The 17639-nt window shown below is 40.1% G+C and overlaps 1 protein-coding gene and 1 pseudogene across 1 annotated transcript in view; one reads left to right on the forward strand and one right to left on the reverse strand.

Moving 5' to 3' along the window:
- Irs1 (insulin receptor substrate 1) overlaps positions 1–17639 on the forward strand; it is a 61756-nt gene that overhangs the window by 31289 nt on the left and 12828 nt on the right. The gene's annotated exons all lie outside the window — the stretch shown is intronic.
- LOC101585480 overlaps positions 14512–17639 on the reverse strand; it is a 97045-nt pseudogene continuing 93917 nt past the window's right edge.

Genomic DNA, 17639 nt, shown 5'->3' on the forward strand with positions numbered 1-17639 from the left:
ACTCACATGCGTTTGTGTGTTGTTATGTGTTTAGAGCACTTTAATGAATGTCTTCTGGTACCAGTCATGTAGATAACCCAGCTTAGAGGATGAGCAGCTCATATATGTTCTGTTCCTATATAGTGGAGCATTCAGACAGGGACAGCTGCAAAGCAAGAGGCAGCTGATGCCACGGTTCCTTTACAAAAATGATGCTACAAATCAACATCATTGTGATCTGCTCCGACTTCTTTTTCTAGCGTTAGTAACATCATCTTCACTCATTCTCTCTTTTCATGTCTTCATTGAAAATAATGGCATGTGTTGGGGTTGTGTGCTACCTTTCATAACATCTTAAAGATCCATATTTTAATGTCTTTCATTTTCCTTTAGTGATTCTTTGGACTGCTAAAATAATACACACTTTTTAGGGTAGTTAAAGCAAAAGAAAAATATTTAGAAAAATCTCTACGGAGAGAAGGCGTAAACCTGATTTTCAGGCTGGATGAAAATACTTCTGGCATTATAGTTTCTCTAATTTCCACATTTCATCATTTTGTATGAACTGCAGAGTTGGGTGCGTTAGATTTAAAATTCATTTGCTATATGAGTCTGATACTGACAACTTTTGAAGCTTTGATTACTAAGAGACTGGCCCAAAGGTTATACTCCTAAGTCAAATATATTAATACCCTGAGATTCATTGTAGGGAGGTATTCAAAATGATGAAAAGAGTCGTTTAGGTATTGCTGTAGAGAAATTTGATTCACAAGTTGCACTTTTATGAATGGAGGGGATATGTAGGGCCTTTCTTATGGCATGTAGAGTTGATTGGGAACTATTGTGAAGGGAGTGAATAATTTCAGATGGACTAACACTTGACTAACGTTGTAGCAATCAAGACAAAAGGAACAAAAGAAGGCAGACGCCTTGTTCGCTGGTGATCAAATTCACTATGACCTAATATTTTGTGTTGCGAGTGCTAGAAAAAGAGGCCCTTTCAGCTTCTGTTTTGCTTTGAAGAAGCAGATGGCATGCTTTTTTAAAGATACCCTTGAAATTTAAGCTTGGTGGATTGTTCATTTCGTGTTCATGTTGGTATTCAAAGGAGGTAACCACCAGGATGTGAAATGTGGCATCTGTGGCACTTGATGTGGATTTTGTTTGTAATGTTTTTGTCATAAATGTGGACGGTAGCCTTCCCAGAGGGTGTTCATAGGGAATGCTGACTCTTGCATCATTTCAGAACTGTAGAAACCACAATGTGGTATATAAAGAGAACCTTCCAAAATGTAGCAATTTGAATAGAAAAGGAACCAAAAATAGAAAGGTATAGAAAACACTTACAGAATGGAGAATTAAAGCAAACAGGACTTCTAGCAGTATAAGGCACTAAGTGATGCAATTCTGTCATTCCTTTGTTCTCGACATCAGTGCTCTCTTCTCTTACTTTGTAGGTGTCATCTCCTTTCCCCTTTTATCTCTTCATTCATAAATTACTATGCAACCTTTATTATAAAAGCATTTCAAAGGAGATGATGTAGAATGTTCTGAGGTTGGTTTTCTTTTCTCGTTAATCACCATAGTATGGTATTGTGTAAGAACAGCAAATACATGCCTTTTTAGACTTTGGCAGACCACTTGTTAGCTATTTTATTACATCAGAAACACATTTCACATTTGTATAGTTGTTTCTTTGAGCTGTTTTTGTGTTTATGTGTATCCTCTTTTGGATTCTTGTTCCTGATTCACAACAAAATGTGTAGTTTTTTCCTCATTTTACACTAGATGAGGCATCAGCAAACTAGAGCCTGCTGCCCGAATACAGCTGCACTCTGTGTTTGTAAAGTTTTATTGGAGCACCCATTTATTTAAGTGCTGTCTGTGCTGTCTCTTGAGTGGTAGTGGTAGAATTGAGTTGTGGCTACAGAGACCAATCTTGGCTCACAAATCGAAAACTATGTAGTCCAGTCTATACAGTAAAGGCTTTCCAACCCTTTTTCCAGTTCATACTCTTGGTGCAGTGTCTGGGAGTCATGCAGATGGTTCACCAGTGTCACCTGTAATAGGTTAAGCTTATGGTGTGTTGTGATTTGCTCTATCTTTGTGATTTTATGTTCGTGTAGCATTTTAAAGAGCAATATTCAGCAGCTTGAGTTGTCAGTACAGTAAGACAGACAATGACTGCGTATAGAACTCTAGGCAATGATTCTAAAGGAGGATCATTTAAAAAGTGATAGAGTGTGTTACTTGCTTGGATGTGGGTAAGTGTCCTCAAAGGCCTAGTTTTTAAAGGTTTAGTCCCCAGTTTGTTGCATCATTGGGAAATGGTAGAACCTTGAGGAGGCAGGGACCAGTGGAAGGATGTTAGGTCACTGCAGGAACTAATGTGACCCTCATCCCTTCTCTCTTTCTCCTTTTCTTTTCTTTTCTTTTCTTTTCTTTTCTTTTCTTTTCTTTTTTCTTTCTTTCTTTCTTTTTGGCTTTCATCAGGTGAGCAGCTTCCTCTACCCTGTGCTCCTTCCATAATGTGTAGCCTCACTACAAGCCCAAGATGGGCAGGTCCAACCTTCTCTGAACTGAAACTTCCATAACTGTTAGCCAAAACAAAGCTTTCCTGTTTACGAGTTTATTGTCTCAAGCATATTGTTACAGAAGGTCAACAAATTTGTATTCACCAGGGGAAAAGTTTTAAATCATTTCACAAGTGAAGCCAAACATGCGTTTACGTTTTTTCTAGAAAATAATGATGACCAGTTGTTGGGACACAGAGAACCTTAAGGGACCACTGACTTGGACTTGGAGTTTTGTGTAATGAGCAAGGACAGTGCTGATGCAGGACGACACTAACAGTGCTGCTTAGGCATTTTAGTTCTGCCTTGTTTGCATCTGGGCTGATCAGAATAAAACGCCTGTGCAATCCAGTGATGTACAGGTGTTTGCTAAAAATAGAGAAAAAAATTTAATTTTCCTTCAGTGTATGGTGGAAAGTAATGCCCTTGGCAACCTCTGTCTTATGTGGTCATACTTAGGACTTTGTCATGGTTTCCAGATTGAATTCATGAAACACTCATTTAACTTTCTAGATTGACAAATTGTAGCTTAACTAGGTCAGGCAACAGATTCGGGAAATTCTATCTTATTAAAATGTCTATAAGGTTCCTACTTCCGTTCAAATTTAGAACCTGAGTCATATACAATGTAGAATTCTTTCTGGGAAGAAAAGAGGTATGTGAATCATCAGGTCCTTTAAGGTTGGATAAGCAAACATTATCAATAAAAGTGACAATCCACCAGACAAGTTGACTGGGAAGAGTTACTGTAAATAGAAAGGTATGAGGGATATCATGGATCATTTTCCACCTTAGGCATTTCCACACAAGACAAAGTCAGAACCCTTGGAAACTGCTTTGGAATGACTTAATAAGGAACAGTGAGGTAGCTCAGCAGACTAAGTGCTTGCTTAGTTAGGCAAGTGCAGGGACTGGGGTTTGATCCCTGGCACTACATGCTGCGCCAGCCCCACCCCAGGGTGCTCTAAGCCAGCCACTGAGACTGGGCATAGGGGTACACACCTGTAATCCAAGTGCTAGGGAGGCTGAAAACAAGAGAATCACTATGAGTCAAAGCTGCATAGTAAGACCCTGTACCAAATACATAAAATAAGAAAAAAGAATGACTTAATAACACCTTCAATCACTTGGGCTGGAATGGCATACCCTATGGCACAGTTTTCACATACAGAGTTGTAAATAACATACCCCATAAGCTGTATGATCAAAACCTCAGAGCCAAATGTAATACCCAAATGCATTCTGAAGCACTTCTGTTCTTGTTAAATTACCTGGAGGGTTGAATTTTAGTGGTCTGCTTTGCTCATTAAAATCAAGAGTTAAGATTTGGAATTGTCTATATTGTCACATTCCTGCCCACAACTAGTTAGGTGGTGTAGCTTGAAACAGAACCCAGCTTGATTTCTAAGTTTAGCTTTACACTGGGAGCCAGCAGTGAAACTTAAAAATATTGGTTTTCATGGAAGCAGCATGGAAAACCTCAGCAATCCCTAAATCTCCGCTGAAATGCACACATGTGAGTCCACTGCTTGGAGGAGGACAGAGCTGTGGGCTTGGGTTTCACATTGATATTTCAGAAGTTTGGCCTTAGCATCATGCATACTTGGTTCCAAGGCTTCCAGTGCCGGGAAAAGACGGCATCTTGGACTTCAGACAGCTTGGGTGGTGTATTTTCAAGTTTTGTTCTTATGGTTATCTTTTCAACAAGCAATTGTTCAGCATCTAATAAGAGTATAATTCAGTCAAAACAAAAAGCCCTTCCTGTATTTATTGGAAAATCAGAAGAGAGTGCTAGAGGAAGCAAACATTCTAGCTATGGATGTGCACGTGGATAAGTGGTTGCCCTCATATGCGCCCAGATTTCTACGTGCCAGCTGTGTACTTTTCAGGGGCTGGACGAGTGAGAGTTTTCCTTTGATGTGGAGGCGTTCTAGAAGGACAAGAGTGTAAATGCCCAGTTACATTTTTAGGGGCTTACTAATGGAGCCACAGCAGATTAGCAGCCCCCCCCCCGAAAAAAGTAGAGGGAGGGAGGGAGGGAAAAAGGAAGGGAGGGAGAGAGAGACAGAGACAGAGACAGAGAGACAGAGACAGAGACAGACAATGATTGTATATATTTGTAGGGTTGCACACCAGACGGCCATTCGATTTGCTGTGAGAACCTCTCCTACTGACATTTTATAAATTAATGGGGTATTTTCAACCCTCTCCAATAAATAGAAGGAGGTTCTTAATGTAGGCTTTGATTGAGGTAATATTTCAGGCAACCTTTTAGTAAAGCCACTTAGTAAATCTCAGTTCTAAAGTTAAATTTTAATCTTATCATAAAACTAAAAATGCAAAGAAAATTTAATTTGTGCACATAAATTAAAAGACTTGGTTGTAGGGTGGGCTTATTCTGTGCATAGCTTTTCTTTGCTATCCACATATATGTTTCAGTAGAGGGCTAGTAGATAAAACATATTCATGTGTTTTCATGCCTCCACTATTCAGTGTATTTACATCTTATCAGGACTTTCTTAATTCTCCTGAATTTACTAAAAAGGAGGAAAAGGGGTGCTGTGTTTTAAATTTTATCCAAGAAATAGTTTTCTTTGCATTCATTTTGAAAAAAATAAGTTTTGATCCATTCATTAAAAACTATATTTGAAAATATGGATCTGCTTTGATCATAAAAACTCTAGCCACATGATCTTCATTCAGCTTTAGTGAAGAAATAGGTTTCTTTGCATCTCAACATTTACCATACTATAGGAAGTGCTACAGAGCTTTGGAATGTGACTTGCTTCAGCAGCTGTTCGGTGGTTAATGGTTCCGGACCTTTGCCAGCAGCTGTGGTGCTGCCAGGGTTGGTTGGGGCCATGTCAAGATTCTTGAAACTTTAGTTTCCAGAACCCAGTACTTATTTGTCCTCTTATTAAATGAAAGTCCTGTGTTTAGAAATTTGTTTATTGCAAACCTCTGTAAAAGTTTTGTCTGGACAAAATGTTTTATTTTGTAGAAAGAAATTTTCCACTTAGTAACATAGCATTGTAAAAAATTCTAGCAACCATATCTCTCAGTTACATAAATAAGTGTTGGGAATTGTCTTTTAAACCACATGAGTGTCTAATGAATATTACTGGCTACTTACAATTTTTATTTGTGCTTAAGCCTTCTGTAGTTTCTGTTCCCCCAATACCCTAAAGAAACAGTAAAGTTAGGATTTTTTTCATTGGCCTTGATTGGCCTCTATAGTGATATTCTGGGCAGAAACAGAAGTAAATGTGTAATTTCACAGCTTGTCTTACTCCACAGTTACTGGGAGAAATAATTTATAATAGGCAATGAGAATCTTTGCTAGACTGGGAATTTACAAAACTTCTCGAAAGTTAAGCACATGTATACCTATAGAGTCCCCAAATTTGACTTTATTGAGTATTTTAAGAATCAGATTGGATGTATCCCTTTTTTTGTTACCATTTGTGGAGCCTTAAACTCAGCTTTTCTCCTTATACCTTTAAAAAACTCTAACCCCTAAACATAATGCTCTTTATGTTTTATCTCCACATTTCTGATAGTATATGACTTAGCAGGTCTTAGTATATGACTTAGTAAGCAGGTCTTACAGAATATTGTGTAACATCACGTTGTCTAGGAAACTGAGGGAATCAAAGTAATAGGCTCACTCATTATAATGATTTCTTATCATATTAAAGTCCAAGCCCTTAATAAGAATAAAATTTCTTTTTTCTTTTTTTATTTTGGCAGAACTGGGGATTGAACTCAGGCCCTTGCGCTTGCCAAGGAAGCGCTTATTCCACTGAGCCATCTCTCTAGCCCCAAAAGTAAAATTTCTACCAAATCTAATCACATTTAGATATTCCTCAGTCTTCATATTTTTGTAGTATAGACAACTATAAATTGGGAACTATTTAGGCTGGAAGATAATATAACATTCTGCTTAATGTTTTGAAAAAAGATATTGGATTTTTACTTATGATTTTTAAATGATTTTTTAAGTACTTATATTTTGGTCATGATAGTAGACCATTGTTAGTGCTAGTTTCTTAGCAATGTATAGTATTTACATTTGTCTCTAGTTCTTCAAGCGTTATTTAAAAATACTTGGGCCATAATAAAACATTTCATTTGTATGGCATTCATTGACCAATGCAATTCAGGTAAAAATAAAACAGCTTCCATGAATAAATTCTGAAACATGAAGAATGGTTTTCTGAATTCTAATTGAGTCTGTGAATAATTAGGGAAGGAAGCTCTGTCTCTACTTTTTAGTTTATTTCTTTCCCTTTCATTTTCATTTTCTTCAGACTCAGAGTAACTCAGAATGCTTTTGACATACACGTATTATACCAAATTACAAATTGATGTATTAATATCTACCCCCTTGATTAAAAAATCATATTAGAAATTTGGGAATAAAAAACCATGTATGGCATATTCAATTAAAGCATATATTTTTTAAAGTTTATTTATTTTATTTATTATGTGTGTGTGTGTGTGTGTGTGTGTGTGTCCAGCTCAGCCCACCTGGGGGCGGGGCTGGCTGGCATGTGGTGCTGGGGGATTGAACTGCTTTCCCTATGCTAAGCTTGCTCTAAGTAGGTGCTTTAGACCACTAAGCCATCTCACCAGCCCCTAAAGCATATTTTTTATGTCCGGTTTATTTTTATCAATTCTTTTTTTAAACACGTTACTGTTGCTTATACCTGTATTTTATCTATCATTTTATCAGACCACTTTTTGGATGGCAAATTTCAAGTGAAGACTTTTTTGGAGGGGGTTAATGCAATATTTTCCACAGTGTGTTTCACAGGATGTTTAAGTAGTTAGAATGGAATTAAAAACTACATTATCCATGCCTGTAATCCCAACATTGGTGAGGCTGAAAACAAGAGGATCACTATGAGTCTGAGCTGCATAGTGAGACCCTGTACCAAATACATTAAAAAAAAGTTAAAAACTACATTGTCTTATAATCTTAGGTGTAGGAAATACATGGTTAAACAAACTTTCAGGGCTCTAATATGCACTGGGAGATGTCGAGAGGGCGATGGCTCCTACATGCCTTTGGCCACAGAACACACGTTCTTTAGAGCATATTATGGGGCTGCTGCCTCAGTGCATGCTGGGAATGAATCTCTGGCCCTGTCCAACCTCAGTGTCACCAGCCATCCTATAGTAGCAAAAGCTTCCTACTCTCTGTGTGGGGTGTTTGCCAATATATGACTCAGAGTCATTGTCAGAACCCATTAATTACAGAACTTTATAAATAGTCACATGATTCTGTGTTGCTAATACAGGCAGTTTGTCATTGACAGCAAGCACATGGCGTTTGCATCTCGCTTTGGTCGCATCATGATTCATGGCCTGCTGAGGAAGGGGACCATTCTATTTAAGAGGAGGCAGCTCTGTTCTATCTCAGATGTGGATGGAACACACTCTGACTTCTGGCTGTTATTGCCATGCCTCAATAAGCACACTGTAGTGAATCACGAGGTCATTTGCCTTCAAAAAATCTCTCCTCTCTTTCCTACTTATATCCTGAAGGAAAGAATATGCTGTTTCCTTTCATTCATCCTCATTAAACCGGGTATGCCTTGATCCTGGAGGTGCAACTTTGAATGTCAATACTTCGACTTGGAGCACGGTCTTGGTATCAGGCAGCTGTAATCCCAGCACTCTGGGAGGCTGAGGCAGGAGGAAAACCAAGTGTGAGCCCAACCTGGAGTAACAATTTAGGGGGATCCTGTCTCAAAGTAAAAACAATAGAAAAAGAGCTGGAGTTTTAGCTCAGTGCAGAGACCTAGATTTATTCTTCAAATCTTCAGTTTCCACGCCTAGGTGTGCACATCTGTACATAGTGGCAGAGCTCACGTACATACATACCTAGTGGCATATGCATAGTGACATACATAGTGTACATATGTGTGTACGTAGCTCATGTACATACATAGTGGAAGATCTCATGTTTAAGCCTAATCCTTGGGGACTTTGGAGAGACAGTGATTCAAATTACCTCCAGTGATTCAGGAGGTAAAAAAGCGTTCTTTTACCTCCTTCAATGGAGCATATATTTTGAACCACTGAGGTTAGTAATGACCATATTTTAACACCAGAACCTTCTCAATGGGGTGAGGTAATAGCTGGGCATGGTGTTGCATGCCTGTTCTTCCAGCACATTGAAAGCTGAGCAAAGAGGATCTCCACAAGCTCGAGGCCAGACTGAACTGTCCGGTGAGACCTTGTCTCTAAAAAATGAAAAATGTATATGATTTGATGATCCTTGTTGGCTTGTACCTTAGACATGTGGGTGTACGACTGATGTCTTCTTTAGAGTTCCAGGAAGTGAAATCTCTTACCTGCTTTAATTTACTGGCTGTCTTACTACTAATAATCAATCCGCTGCTCCTGGTGGAAGTTGGCGTATATTATGTTAGCTTAAAATTTAGGCCAAATGCTATGGGTGCCTCATGGTGGTAGCGTGCTGGCTTAGCATGGACAAGATCAGGTTTGCACCCTAGTGCCACAAAACAAAACAGGTATGCAGAGAATCTCAGACTATACCCAGCACATAGAGTTTCCCTGTCAAAGGACCACCGGAGGTAAGCTTATGAAGACTGCGAGTGGATATTGTGTTTTGAAGATTATTTTTGGCCAAAGGTGGTTCTTTTGATTATGTAACCAGCATTCTGTGGCTGTGACTCACTCTTGTCCTTCTCTCACACACATTCATGGCCCAGCGAGGGGAGAGCCACCCTCCTGAGGGTAGTCCTCCGCAGGTTTAGTGTTTTGATGCCCGAAGGCAAGACTTCAAAGTTAAAATGGAGAAGGTTGGCCATAGGAGGCCATCCGATTGCTAAGCCTGAGTGCCAGTAATGAGCTGAGCGGTATTTGTGGATGGCATGAGTTAAAGAGAAAAGATACTTAGGGAAAGGAAAACAGAAGTTGAGAGGAGAAGGTGGAAGGCATCAGGTAATGAAGACACAGGCATCCCTACTTTTATCTATTTGTTTTAATCCAGGTTTAGCACACCCAAATTCAGCTTAAAACATTTTCTATCTTTTTTTTTTTTTTTTTGTCTTTTTGAGACAGGGTCTCACTAAGTACTTCAGGCTGGCCTTGAGCTCACTTTGTAGCCCAGGCCGCTCTCCAGCTCACACTGATCCTCCTACTTCAGCCTCCTGAGTGCTGGGACTACAGGTGTGTACCACCACACCCAGCTGGACCATCTTAATTTGTTAATCCAGTTGTATCTTATGCCATATTCCAGGGAGCATAAAGTCAAGCTAGATTCCTTTTTAAAGGTGACGTAGGAATTTTGGATTTTTCTGTAGACTGAGGTAATTAACACCCTAATTACAGCTTTCCATTTGAGCCTTTCAGTTCACTGGATGCCTACTAGAACAATGTACACAAACTTAGCTCTGTTGATATATAAACTGTGTAATATTTTAAAGCTAACATCATTGTTTTTCCCCTTCTCCAAGTACAGCATGTTTTGATCTACATAGGGAATATTTTTAAAGAGTGAATGTCTAAGAATGTAAACAATTGGGAGGGGAGGTACAGCTGTTTATGATTTACTTTTTAATCTTCTGTTCTTTCATGGCTTCTAAAGTCAAAGGACTTTTATTTACCTATTACAGTGTATGGCTTATGACTTTATAAGTATAGTTTTTCTGGTTTTTATTTTGGCTTTCTAAATAAAGGACCAAGGAACTGAAGGAAAATTGTGAGATAAAAATATCCTCGTGTCTTCCGTGTCTTGAAGCAGAGGCATGATGTGTGTGTGTGTGTGTGTGTGTGTTGGGGGGGGTGCCCTGTGGCCAGGTTTCAGCCCTTATGGTGAGAGAAGGATTCTATTTTATAGGGTCAAGAACTGTCGGGCCTCACGCTTTGCTTTCAGCTCTATTTGTTTGTCAGGATCTAGTAGTCACACCCAGTTGCTTTGTCTGTCACTGTCTAGACTTCCAGAAACGACAGATGTCATTTTTAGTGTTTTTACAAGAGACTACATAATAAGTGATAAAAATGTGCTTGTATGATGGCAATCTTTTTAGCGAACTGTTTTCCAGAAGGGAAGGTGTTTCTGATATCCAGATGCTTATTATATGTTTTAGCTCATTTTGTTTAGATTTATCAGCGTGGCATTTTAATATGTAATTTCTCATTACCCTTTATAAACACAAGGCTGACCCTCTGCTTCCTTTTATAAATATAACTTTGTGTATTGCTGTAAACTCTATTTAGATGAAAGGTTTGACAACACTCCCACCCATGCTTTTTATAGAATTGTCTATAAATTTGTGGTCAAAAGCATGGAGTTGAGGTTCCAGTTGCCTCCTTTCTGAGCTACAGTACCTCCAGAAATTTGCTCATCTTTTCTAAGCCTCAGTTTCTTTGTCTTTAAAATAGGAGCAGTCATATAATCTCAGCACTGTCACAAGGACAACATGAAATAGCAACCTGGTTGTGGTGGCGAATGCTTGTAACCCCAGCGTTCAGGAGGCTGAGGCAGGAGGATCATTGTGAGTTTGAGGATACCCTGAGCTCCAAAGTGAATCCAAAGCCAGCTAGAACTGCGTAGTGAGACCCTGTCTCAAAAAGATTTAAAAAAAAAAAAAAAAAAGACCCATAAGATATAGCTTGACATGCAATCCGTGTTGGTGGGGACTCTAAATTGCTGTCTGTGTGTTCATGGGTTAATTTAGAGTTCCCCACCCTCTCCACAGAATATTCTTATTTAGGGAGGAAAGAGGATACAGGTAGCTGAAATTACTCTTAACCAAGTTAGATGGACTTTATGAAATGTTTATGGGGAGCTATGATTTTCTTATAGATTCTTCTCCTGGGAAACATATACATATAGGGAGTTGTAGATAAAACCCCCAAGACCAGTTTAATGAAGGATGCTAACTGCAAACACTCACCATCTCAGAAAATGACATGTGATGGCATATTTGGAATATACGACTCTCCCATGGCTGTGTATAGAGTTTTGCCTTGCACCTAATAAAGTGTTAAGATGGGGATTACAGAAGTTAGGGCGCTTTGGAATTGGGCTTTTAGTTAGGTACAGTCCATTGCAAATAATGATTCACTCATGGAAATGAGTTCATATCAACATAGCACCTTCATAGTCAGTGGTTGAAACTGGTAGTTTAAGGCCAGTGGTATCATATAAGTGGAATTCTCAGAATTTCAAAGACAGGATTCTATACAGATCTTCTTTGTACAAACACATAACGTAGCAGAGGTGGTAAATCAGCATCAAGAACCTTCAGTTCCTCTTTCCTCTGCCCCCTCCCAGTTTGGCTTCTGGTAGCTTCTTTGATACCAGATAGGATAAATTAATTATCCTATAAATGGTTGTCAAAATGTGTACCTCCTTCATTATAGTTGCTATGCATTTAATTCTCATGACTCCTGAATGAGGAATTTTATCACCACTTTACTCAGAAATTACAGCTCAGTGAAGTCACTGAAATGTCTTAAGTTCCCTTCAGGAATGGAGCTGGCTCCTCCCACTGATGAGTGCCCACATGACTGTGACAGAATGTCCCTCGCAGGAGGTCTGCATTCATTCCTATTGCATCCATAGCCCTGGGTAAAACGTGTCTTTACTCTGTCCCAGCTGGTTAGGAAAACAACTTGTGTGAATTGCACGGCATGTGAATTGCATTGTCCAGCAGTGGTTTTGGAATTAGCTCTTAGGGAGTTTCTCTGGCCACATCATCATTTTCATGCCATTTCCCAAAGTCATTAGAAGCTTATGCTGGCCTTGTCCAAACTTCCTTTCCAGACAGTAAAGCTGCACCTCGGTGTCCAAGCACAGAGGCAGGCCACGTGGATGCAATTGCTGTCAGATAATTAAGACTGGTCTACTGCTGTAAAACGTCATGGAGAGCAGGACAGAAAGAACCTTGTGACTGACTTGTAAATAAATAGGACTGAAGGACACGTCTGCTTGCCTTCCTGTAGAAATTGGGACGGGTTTGCTACTGTCTGGTATACCAAATGGAAGTTATTAGTGCACCCAGGCCTTCCTCTCTTGCTTACTTTTTAGTAAGCAAGTTTTGGTACCTTCACATCATTATGGTTTTGTTGCTTCTGCTGATATTACAAAATGTGCTACTTCTGGACTTCTGTGTCCAAGTCACAGTGGTTTGGGAGATGAGCTATTTATGCTAGCAATTATTGTTGCACTTTGAAAAGATGGGGGAGACGGAATTAATACCCAGTGGGATAAGGGAGCCTGTTTTCATATCACTATTTTTGATGTTTCAAACTTGATGAAAATGCTGTAGACTGTTGTGATCAGCTAACTATTATCTTGGTTCTGCATATTCATTTGGGGTGAGATCTGAGTTGTCAGTTTGGTGGGTCTCATTATTTGCCAGTCTTCAGATGATAAAGAGATTGTTTAGCTTCCCCTCCATGTCTTGCCTTGTGGTTTACTTGACCAATTGTGACTGTAAGGCAAGTGTATTTATTTCATTGAGTGGTGAAGAATGCCTGCTCATTTTTGTCCTGTTACCTATCACCTAAGATACATGGCCTTCCTTCAGTTCCTTTTGGCTGAAACCCTCGGGTGTGGGAGTAGTCAGTATTCATTTTATAAAGAGATAGAGAAGCATTGAGTCACATGCCTTTCCCCAGTCCAGCTGCCTCAGCCTCCAAGCCTTTCTGCTTTGCCTGGACACTAAGCAGTGTTACAAACCAAAAACCAAAGTGTGGCATCGTCTTTAGTTTCTGATTTTTGTAATGAAAAGGAGAGCTAGAGTGGACAGGATGGGGTCATGGGATTTTTATGACAGGAAGATACGGAGAGGGGTAGTGTTCATGAGTCCTAGGTGAACCCTGAAAGCATTTATCGAGACAGGAAAAAGACCTGGGGAAGACCTCCAAGATCTTCAGGTTTGATTCACTTATCTTGCCATGTCTGCTGTGTACCAAGTCAGGAAACCAAGTGGATGATGACTTCAGGTGACTTTTGAGCAGATTTAGGCAGGGCCCACCAGAGGGCTCTTAATTAAGTGTTAATTATAGCCTGCCAATGTTTGATATAATAAGGTAATGTTGTGTGGTTCACTCTTGTTGTGAAGGCATTGTGTCAGCATCTCATGCTATAATCTGGAAAGAATAGATGCCATTGCTTTTGTCGTGAAGTCAGGGACCATAGTAGCTCTGCTGGTCATATGTTAAGATGACTTGTTACCACTTGGAAATCTTGTGCTTTCTACTTGTTGACTAATTTTTAAGAATTTTCAACCCTGTCTACTCTCACTGATGATGCTTCATGTACCCATGACCTTACACTTTTTTTAAAGGTTACATTTAGGCAAAATAGACCTAAAATATCTTCTTAGGCCAGAGTTGTTATACATAGAAACAGTAACTGGAATTTGTATCTCTGTATTGTCCATTGACTATGATTATTCATTTGTTTGGTAATAGATCATCTTCTAAGGCAGGCATTTATCTCATAGCATGGGAAAATCCTCTAGGAAACAGCATTCTGATTTAGGAGTAGTTTCTTAGCATGGCTAGTAGATTTATTGTAAAAAGTTAGCTAATTCTGGGCTGAGAGGGGCCTAATGCTTAATTTGATTTTCACTCCCAGGTATCTGAGTGATTCAGCGCATGACCAATAATCACAAATAGCCTAAGCATTCCCTTGTTCCCAGTAGTTGCTCTCATTTTCTGAGCTTTGTAACTGATTGTGAGGACCAAGTATCTTCTCTGTGTTGTTAAATCAGAAAGCACTAGGTAAGCAAGGAAAAGACACAGAACTGGGAGTGATCTGGGAGCTTCCTGGTCAGCATCAATTGAGCTCTTGCATGTGGGCCACTGTATTATATGCTGTCCTCCCCTTGGAAGTTGGTGCTTTGTTGTAATCTTGCAAAGTTCCTGTTTTCCTGTGTAGGAGAGACAGAAAGGCATAGGCCTAACCTGGTTATTTGGATTCATTGCTATCTTTGGTAAAGGTGTTCTGAGGGAACGGAACATAGCAGAGGTTAAGTGTTAAGCAGAGATAATTTGAAAAAGGCAATACAGGAAGAAAGACTCACTGAAATCCTAAACTGGGACAGTGGCAGCTAGAGACACAGGAAGGCCCCAGAGTGGAACTGTGGATACAGGACCTCCTTTCTTGCCTTCCATTTGTGCCTAGCGTTGGGGTGAAGCCCAGAAACAACTGAGAGGCTACCTTTGGGGCTTCCTCCATTTCTCTAGTTAAAAAGAGCCATAGTTCTGGAACAGGATTTCTTAGGCACAACCCTTGACATTTCGCAACCAGATAATTCTGTGTTGCAGCCTTCTGTGTATTGTGAGATAGTATATTCTTGGCCTCGACCCATAAGAAGCCAAGAATGCCTCTCCCGCTCTACCCTTATCCCAGTTGTACCCCAAAGTGTCCCTAGAAATTGCTAAGTATCCCCTGTGGGGCAAAATTTCTCTGGCTCACATGAACTGACAACCGATTTGCCGATTCTGTATACTACTTATAGACCAGGAAATATCGACAATGAGCAGGAGGTTCAGCCCCATGAACATGTTCCTGTGAGGTACAGCTGGCCGCTGCTTGGGCTCTGGTACCCTCAGGGTGATCCAACTTCTCTTCCTTGGGATGTGGCCACCTCAGAGTCACTGTTTTAGTTCTAATTGCTACTGTCATATAGACTGTCACAAACAGCACACATTTAATTCTCCCAGTTCTGGAGGCTTGGGTAGCTTGATCTTAAGGTGTCATTTAATTGATTTTTATTTTCATACCAGGGATCAAACTCAGGACTTTGTGTTTGGAAGGCAAGTGCTTACGCCACTGAGTTATCTCCCCAACCCTCTAAAGGTGTTATTGATCCACTGTCTGGTGAGGACCCTCTTTGGGTTTTCAGGTGGCTTTTTGCATCTTCTCACAGGGAGACCGTGCAGAGAGCAAGCTTCTCTGTTTATTTTTGTGTGAGTACTCCACCCTCAGGACTTGTCGTCCAGAGGCCTCCCTTCCTGATGCCACACTGGGGGTTTCAGTTTCTGGTGGTGGGGGAATAATTCATTCTATAGCGGACTCTGGGAAATATTGATTAAGGTAGATCCATAGATCCCTCACTTACAAGTTGTTACTACCTCCTAAAGGACTGGACACAACTGCCCACAGAGACCTTTCAGTTCAGCCAGGCAGTCAGCTCAGCACCACAAGGCCACGATGCAGTTTTAATTCAGAACACTGTTAGGCAATGTCTAAGCAAATGGTATTTTCCAAATTAAAAGGAAAGAGGCCAGGATGTCAGAGAGTGGAGAAAACAGAGAGGCTGGAGTGCAGTGCAAGTAAGACTTGAAAGATGAAAGCAAAAGAACAGAGCTTTGGGGTCAGTGGGTGAAAGGTCAACCCTCTTTGTCAATTGGGAGAGTTTTACCTCTTTATGTGAGGTGGTAAAAGGAGGGTTTGCAGCCAGTCGGAAATCTATACCATTGTCTGCTTCAAAGACCTTCGCGTTGCAAGCAGCAGTGTGCGCATTATCAATTATTGCAGATGATCTTTTCCGAGTTTTTCTTGCCCTGGTTTTCCAGCTGCCAACGATTAGAAGTGCATCTGGCAACAATTTCGGTTTTTCAAGTTACTCTGGCAGCACTGACTGGCTGGATCACCTCCTGTTCAGTTTCTTCAGATGAGAGATTAGGGAAAAGAATTTGGGAACAAAAGCCACCCAATCCCTCCCCCGCCCATTATAAACATGCTTGAGGACCTGGAAATAGTACATTAAAAAAAAAAAAAATCTCACCGAGCATCCCTTTAAACCTATTCATGTGATTTCTTTGTCGATGCTTTCGTGTAGTATTATGAGGCTTTCATTAGCAGGCTTAGAAAGGGCAGGGGGCTCAAAGCATCTAATTTCTTCAAGCAGTAGAAGTCGCCTTGGATGGAGTTTCTGCTGGGAGCAAGACTCTGAGATCCTCTTAAAGATGTATGAGTGCCACTGTCTTAATAATAAAGTTGGTTCTTTTCACTGTGTAGGTAGGCAAGTCTTTCTGTAAAATCATATCACAAGGCGTATCTTTAGCATCCCTAATGCTACTTATCCCTTTTCCTTTAGTTCTGGGATTTCCCCTTGCTACTTTCTCTCCAAAATAACTTCCCAAGATGCATCCTAATTGGCTTCAACTCCATCCCTGGCTGGCATTTGGTCTAAGGATTTGTGCTTGCTTTAGCTGATATGTTTTCAGGTATCAGGAGAAGATGGCCTAGTTTTTAATAATAGTGGTTACAAAAGAGCAAATGATCCAGGGCTTGCTACACGCCAGGCACAGCGGTAAGAACTTTTCGTTTCATCTCAATGATAACGCTGTGTAATGGATATGAGTGTCCTGTGTTACAGATGAAAGCCCTGGGGTTTAGGAGAGTAACCAACTTCCTGCAAATCATAGAGCTAAGAACAATGAGAGAGCATGTAATGAAAGTTGACTTAGTTTGACTTTGAATTTTAATTTGGAAATAAGTTTTGAGTTAAAATAACCTTTTAAAAACCTGACAGACGTGTCATTTTCTTTTTCAGAGTAACCATTTTGGGGGTGGAATTATATTTTAGAACTCAAAATTGCGTGCAGGTTACTCACCACTCAGGTACTGGGAATTCAAGGGAAACCCACATTTATTGCATTACTCCTTCATGGGGAACAACCCTTGAGAGCTTTTCTTCAACATGGCCTGGTAAATATGGGCCCTGAGCTTGGCCTTCTGTAGTCTAACATGGTTGCACTATTTTGTACACTCCTTGACATTGACTTGTGTCTAAGAATCATTCTCATAGCCCCCAAATTTTCGTGACTTGCAATTCTTTAAGAATTCTTAAAGTGAAAACAATGAGAAATGTGGATTGAATACATTTGAACGGTACTGCCATAAACTTACGTATTTCTGACCAGTTAGAATTGGCTTCAGAATTTTTTTCATTAGATCACTTTTCTTTTTTTTTTTTTTAAGAATAATTCCCTTAAGGGGCCGGGGAGATGGCTCAGTAGGATAAGCGCTTGACTGGCAAATGCAAGGATCTAAGTTCAATCCCCGGTTCCACACACACACACACA

Source organism: Octodon degus, unplaced genomic scaffold, assembly GCF_000260255.1.
Source record: "Octodon degus isolate 3935 unplaced genomic scaffold, OctDeg1.0 scaffold00096, whole genome shotgun sequence".
Lineage (NCBI taxonomy): Eukaryota > Metazoa > Chordata > Mammalia > Rodentia > Octodontidae > Octodon > Octodon degus.